Source organism: Physeter macrocephalus, chromosome 16, assembly GCF_002837175.3.
Source record: "Physeter macrocephalus isolate SW-GA chromosome 16, ASM283717v5, whole genome shotgun sequence".
Lineage (NCBI taxonomy): Eukaryota > Metazoa > Chordata > Mammalia > Artiodactyla > Physeteridae > Physeter > Physeter macrocephalus.
In genome coordinates this window covers 60912328-60919864 of record NC_041229.1, presented here as the reverse complement: position 1 = coordinate 60919864, position 7537 = coordinate 60912328, and positions in this window count along the sequence as shown.

The following is a 7537-nucleotide window of genomic DNA, read 5'->3' as shown; positions in this document are numbered from 1 at the left end:
CGAACCCGGTTCCCCTGCATCGGCAGGCGGACGCGCAACCACCGCGCCACCAGGGAAGCCCTAACATGTATTTTTAATAAATGTAGTTTCCTACTACAAACATCCATATGAGCTTTGAATCCTGATATGAAGTGTTACATTTCACAACAGATGAGTTTTTTTAATTTAATAAAATTACAGGAAAACCTTGCAAAAGAATTAATCTGGGAGTCAATTTTATGATAACAAAATAGAGAATATGCATGTATCTAATATAAATTGGACATTTGTCCCACCTCAATAATGTTGTAGTTGTTCTTATGACTTTTTAAATAATCTGTAACTCTCTAATTGTCACATCAAAGGATAATCTTTGCCTAGAGGATTACATTTCAAAACTGCTTATGTCTACTACCTCCCCTTTTTAGGCTTCTCATGAAATGTTATTTTATTTTGTATTCTCCATCTTCAATTGAATTTTTGACCAAGGATGTATTAAAGTGCTTGGAGCTTATAAGTTTTCCAGCAACCAGTTGGTGCCTTGAAAGGGAGAAGCTTAAAAGGAATGAAAATGGGAACTGGTGTGTGTTGATTTCCCTCTGCAGCCCCTGAAGTGAATGTGAGCCTTCCAGACAATGGGAAAGGCTCTACATGTGGCAGGGCCTATGCTTTGGTGAGGCATTGACTGTCACAGCCACGGCACTGGGATCCAGTGCCCAGCAATGGGGTTCTCCATGGACGGCCTATTCTTTCCAATTCTTCCCCCGCTTCAGGGTGTTCTCATAAACGTTCCTTTGAAGATCACACCCCACAACCACCTCCCTTCTGGGGCTAGAGGACTTCTTGGAGATAGGTCTTTCCATGGGGAGCATCACAGGGGCTGCAGAAGTTATCAAAGAGAGGGCACTAAGGGAAAGATGAAAAGAGCCCTTAGCTGGCGATGGCCTGCATTAGTCTCTTGCTGTACATGCTCTCTTCACAACATGCTCTCTTCACAACCCAAAGTCCATTCATCTCTAAATCTGAACTGATCTTTGCAGTCAGTTCAGAGGAAACATTGCAATGTAGAAAGAGCCCTGAACTGAAATTTGTGCCACCTAGATGATCTTTCAAAGAATAAGAGGTCCTTTTACCACATAAGATGGATACAGTTTCTAAGTGATATTTATTGGGCCTTTAAAACAGTGGCTTACAGGGACTTCCCTGGTGGTCCAGTGGTTAAGACTTTGCCTTCCAATGCAGGGAGTGTGAGTTTGATCCCTGGTCAGGGAGCTAAGATCCACATGCCTCACAGCCAAAACACCAAAGCATAAAACAGAAGCAATATTGTAACATTCACATCAAAAAAATCTTAAAAAAATAAAAATAAAACAGTGGCTTACATTGTTCTCAATTAATTTTCTCAACATTGCAATGGTGTATTAGTTCTATTATCCCCATTTTACAGAACAGGAGACTGAGGCTTAAAATGGTGAGCTAAACTGCCTAAACTGGCTCATATGGGACCCAGCCAGGTTTCCATACTTAAAATGTCTGTGCTGAAAGCTGATCTCTGGGTCATATTGCCTCCTCTTGAGTACTTCATCTCCTCCAGCAGGAAAAGGTTCAGTGTGCCCAGGGGTAGGTCACCTCTTGGGTGAGAAATGTAATTTTTTTGTTATAATTCATACTTCTCCTACTTCTGAAATGTATTTGTGGGGACCGCCCCCAAAAGGAAGGTACAGAACAAAAAAGTAACATATAGGTCTGGCACCACATATAGGAAGGCAGGAATAGAGGAAATGATTGTTCCTTAACTTAGAAAAGTTTTCTGCCCTGACTTGCACAACATGGAACTCTGAGCTACCATGACAGCGGTAGGAATATAAAATGAATCTAGCAGTTTTGTTCCTGGGGAGAAAGAACTTTACCATATAATTCATTCTAAGAGAGATTTGCCATGTGGGTCTATAAGTAAAGTTACAGGGAGAAAAAATGTACACTGTTACTCTCCTAGTGTATCTGATCTTGAGGAGCTAGGCACACCTGCAGAGGGCTCAAGAGCCTGAGCTTAGAGGCCAAAAGGACAGTTTTATTACATTATACATTGTATTTGTTTAAGAAACAATTTGATTTCTACCAGCAACTGTTCTAATCACTTTATAAAGGTAATTCATTCAACAAAAATTAACCAGCAACTGTTCTAATCATTTTATAAAGGTAATTCATTCAACAAAAATTAACCAGCAACTCTTCTAATCACTTTATAAAGGTAATTCATTCAACAAAAATTAATTCAGCCCATAGTATGATCCAAACACTGCTCTAGGCATTTGGGAGGCATCAGTGAAAATGGGACATTTTGAACAAAGATTCTGCCTTTGTGATGCTTACAGTGTGGAGAGGGGAGAGAGACAATAAACAACATATGCAATAAATAATCAAATTGTGCCATGTGCTAGAAGACAATAAGAGTTATGGAAACAGGAAAATGTAGAGGGTAAGAGGATAGGGGGTGACAGGCTGTGATATTAAATAAGGGTCAGGATCAGTATCCTAAGAATATAAGATGTAAGATAAGACTACAGGGAAAGGAGGGAGCCAGCCAAGCTTGTCCTGGGGAATAGAGCTTCAGGAAGAAAGACCAGTTATAGCAACTGTCTTGGGGAGGGATCACCCCTGTATCATTCAAAAACCAGCAGGGAGGTAGGTATAGCTGTGAGAGTAAGCAAGGGTGAGTGTTACATAATCCTTCTAAATTGCATCTCCAGACCATCCATGGGTGAAACAGTGAAGAGTGCACACACTGACTCCATCCCCCATTGGCCAGAGGTTTACTCCATGAGGCATGAATCCCTTGCACCACAGGTTGCTTATGTACAAACACCAAGGGCAGACCAGCAACAGCCTCGATGGGAAGGCCCCAAGGTGGGAGCCCAGAGGCTCACAGCACAGGCTGGAGGAGAGGTGCTGTCAGACTGCACAAAGCTGGACAGAGGTGCTGGCCACAGCAGCAACTGGAAAAAAGAGATGGATGAGGCCAAGAGGATCTGAAGTGGTGCATAAAAGATTTCTGGTTCAGGGGACCTCCCTGGTGGCGCAGCGGTTAGGAATCCGCCCGCCAATGCAGGGGACATGGGTTCTAGCCTTGTTCTGGGAAGATCCCACACGCCTCAGAGCAACGAAGCCCGTGCGCCACAACTACTGAGCCTGCGCTCTAGAGAGAGCCCACAAACCGTAACTACTGAAGCCCGTGTGCCACAACTACTGAAGCCCATGTGCCTAGAGCCCATGCTCCACAATAAGAGAACCCACTGCAATGAGAAGCCTGTGCACCACAACAAAGAGTTGCTCCCACTTGCTGCAACTAGAAAAAGCCCGCGTGCAGCAACAAAGACACGATGCAGCCAAAAATAAAATAAATAAATAAATAAATTTATATTTTAAAAAAAAGATGTCTGGTTCAGTACTCAAGGGTATTGATTTACCCATTCATAAAATTAAATTTCTTGAATAACTACTAGGTAGCAGCCTTCCTAGTTTTTTTAGATTTCATGTTGTATACTGACTGATCACTATAAAAGTAATATGTGAAAGTATGCTATTTTTTGAAAAATAAAATCATACAGAAGTAGAAAAATATATTGAAGTCCAAAATATATTGTTAAATTAAAAAAGCAAAGTGTGAAGGAAGTCCTAAAGGGATAGGGATATTTGTATATGTATGGCCGATTCATTTTGCTGTACAGTAGAAACTAACACAACATTGTAAAGCAACTATACTCCAATAAAAATTAATTTTTAAAAAAGCAAAATGTGAGAAAGAATATTTACAGTATGCCACCTTTTATGAAAGGAAGAAAGGTGGAAATAAGAAAATTTATATGCGATCTGCACAAGTGTAGAAAGAAAAAAACTTAGGAAGGTAACCCAGAAACTAATGAGACTGATTACGTCCAGGGAGTGGGTGGAAATGGGGTGAAAAGAATAAGATGGTGGCAACAGAGTAGGAAAGATGGGGGAGAGACACTTAGTAGAGTTTATGGTTTTATGTTTTTAGAGTTTGTGCTAATGTTTCACATACTCAATTTTTTAATGAATAAAAATCAAGGATAAAAGAGAGAAACCCTAACATAGAATACAAATGAAAGCAAGTGAACCTAACTATATTTCCGGTGAATGACATAACACACTGAAGGGGTGAAAAAGTAAGTTTTGAACCAGTATTTAGGCTCTAAACCTTCAGGTTCTAACAAATACTGGACTCCATGTAGTAGGTTTGGTTTCCACCACAGAATGAGTTAGCAATTCTGAAACTACATTCTATGTATTCTAGGATTAAGCAAACATGTAAATATAGTGTAGATAATGGAAGCCTGGTACTTCACTGTTAGAGGACTGACATATATGGAAAGAGAGGAAGTTCAAATGAATCTTAGCTGTTTGATTGGACCTGGAGGTATTGGGTGGGCAAAAAGTGCCTTCGGTTTGTAAGTACAAATAAAAGACACATTTTTCATTTTCACCAAGAACTTTATTGAGCAACGTATTCACTATTTTGTTCCACTACCTTCTTCCATTTTTCAGGCAACTTCATTATTCCATCTTCCCAAAACTTTTTATCTTTTTGAACAAAGAACTGTTCCAGGTGTCTTTTATAGTCTTGCAGGGAATTGAAATTTTTTCCATTAGAAGAATTTTGTAAAGACTGAAATAAATGGAAATTGGAAGGTGCAATGTCTGATGAGTATGGTGGATGAATCAGAACTTCCCAGCCAATCTGCAACAGTTTTTGCCTGGTCGTCAAAGAAACACGCGGTCTTTCATTATCCTGATGGAAGATCATGCATTTTCTGTTGAGTAATTTTGGATGCTTTTCACCGAGTGCAGCTTTCATTTGGTCTAATTGGGAGCAGTGCTTTTTGGAATTAATCGTTTGGTTTTCCAGGAGGTGCTCATAATAGAGGACTCCCTTCCAATCCCACCACATACACAGCATCCTCTTCTTTGGATGAAGACCGGCCTTTGGTGTTGGTGGTGGTTTATTTCACTTGCCCCACGATCTCTTCTGTTCCACATTGTTGTACAGTATCCACTTTTCATCACCCGTCACAATTTGTTTTAAAAACGGAACGTTTTCATTACGCTTCAGTAGAGAATCACGTACAGAAATAGGGTCAAGAAGGTTTTTTTCGATTAACTTAATGTGGAACCCAATCATCAAAGCGATTAACATAACCAAGCAAATGATTTTCAACTCTTGATTTGGATATTTTGAGTATGTTGGCTATCTCCCGTGTGGTATAACACTGATTGTTCTCAATTAATGTCTCATTTTGATTGCTATCAACTTCAACTGGTCTACCTGACGGTGGAGCATCATCCAGAGAGAAATCTCCAGCACTAAACTTCGCAAACCACTTTTGATCAGTCACAGCACCTTCTCCATACACTGCACAAATATTTTTTGGCATTTCAGTTGCATTTTTACCTTTCTTGAAATAATAAAGCACAATACGCTGAAAATGTTGCTTTTTTCTTCCATCTTCAATATTAAAATGGCTACACAAAAATTCACCAATTTTGATGTCTTTGTTTAAATGCGTGCTGATACGACAGCTGTCACAATCCAATCTAACAGAATTGTTTCAAAGGAAGTTAAAGACAACTAAGCACTACTAGAGCCATCTTACGGAAAAACCAAATGAACCTTTTGGCCAACCCATATCAGTACGAACTCCTGGTTGTTAAGATGGATAGATAGGAGATACATAGGGAAAGAGATAGGAAGATGATAGATCAATGTGGGTGATTGTGTTTGTGTGTGTATATTTAACTATATATTTGTGGATAGATAGAGATATAGATATTGATAGATCACATATACACACATGTATGTATACACACATATGTGTGTGTTTAAAGCATGCACATGTATCCTAGCTCAGTCCCCTGACAGAGCCTGGCAACAATGACACCACAGCGATGAACACACCTATTCCAGGCCTTGGTTTGTTTGTAAACACCATTTTCTACTAAAAAGAAACAGTGTTTCTTAGAAAAACCTCATTACAGAGCTTGGGCAGAGAAAATACAAGATGAGCCTGGAATATCTTGCTGTGCCATAAAATAAGGAAGTGCTTAGAGAAGGATGGGGACATGACAAAAGGACACAGGAGTCAGCCTGGAGGGGCTCTCAGACTCACGGGTAAGAAGTGAGCAGATGGAGAGGGAGGTGGTCCCCAGGAACCCCTTAGAAGGGGTCACAGACCATGATTAATCAAGTGTGACATTTTGAAAACACAATTGTCTTCCCCCATCTCTCTTTCCCACTGTTGGAAGACAAACAAATGGAACCCCAGAGTCCATAGATTGCTCCACTACAACCCAGTCCCATCGTGGGGGGAGGCCCGGTGGAAGGGGAGGGCCCGAAGCCACAGGGCACACCAGGCTGCAGGGGAAGGACTCCCACCCCGCAAAGCCCTCCTCAGCCCTGGGGCCAGGCAGACCCATGGAAGGACGGGCAGGGCAAGGTCAGGGAGCCATCCCCGAATCATCTGGTGGAAACAGCCTTGGCGGCAGCCTGCTACAAACCACCAAGAAGGATTAGCGAGTTCACCAGCTCTTGCAAACTTCAGGTTGCCTCATCCAGTTTGGGGAAACAGCGTTTCCCCAAATTTTGGCACTCAAGATATTGTGCGGACCCAACTGATGGATCAGTTAGTCCTTCCCAGCTCCACCCCCATACCCACATCTGTCCCTAGTGAGTGCCCCTCATCAGGTAGCTTCCTGAGCCCATTCCAAGCCCAGAAAGTCTCCATGAGGCCTGAGAACACAGGAGACCAGCCCACACACCCATTCTCAAGGCCCCTACAGATCAATCCCAAAGCAGTTGCTCTTATAAGAAAGCTCCACTCTTGGTTTCAGATCTGGCCACCACAGCAGCTCCAGACTCTCCTGGCCCCTCTGATGCCTCCCCCAGAAGAAGAGGCCACATGGCGACCCCACGAGATAGCCACACACATGCCCCATCCAGACCCTCAGGACACAGTCTCCTATGAAGCCCTGGCTGAGGGCCCAAAGGCAGAGTTGGAGCAAATAGGTCAGGAAATCTGCCTCGTCCTGGGCCCTCAGCCTCAGGGCACCACTTCCTCTTGGAGGGGCTTCTGAGCATCTGATGAGATAAAATACAAACGTGCTTTGTGCACCGTTAAAACACCCTGCAAACACCAGGAGAGTTTAAGGGGGAATATCCAGGAAAGTGATTGTGTGCTGGACTAGCAAGAGAGGCACTCTGGAGGCTCCCAGGAGAATTCTACAGGGAACGGTGTGACCCAGGAAAGATTCCAGGGAAACGGGGCCAGTGCCAGCAACCGAGGCGGGCTTGCCTGGGAAAGACACCCCACGTGCAGCCTGCTCTGCCAGAGAGGGCTCACTGCCAGAAATGGGCTACAGGGAGGAGATTAGCTGTGGCAGGGACTGGCCAAGGAAAGCAGGGACTCAGTCCTTCAACTGCTCTACCCGCAGAGAGTAAAGGAAGAAATTGGCCCCAGCCTTCGGCAGGCACCAGCTCCCAGCA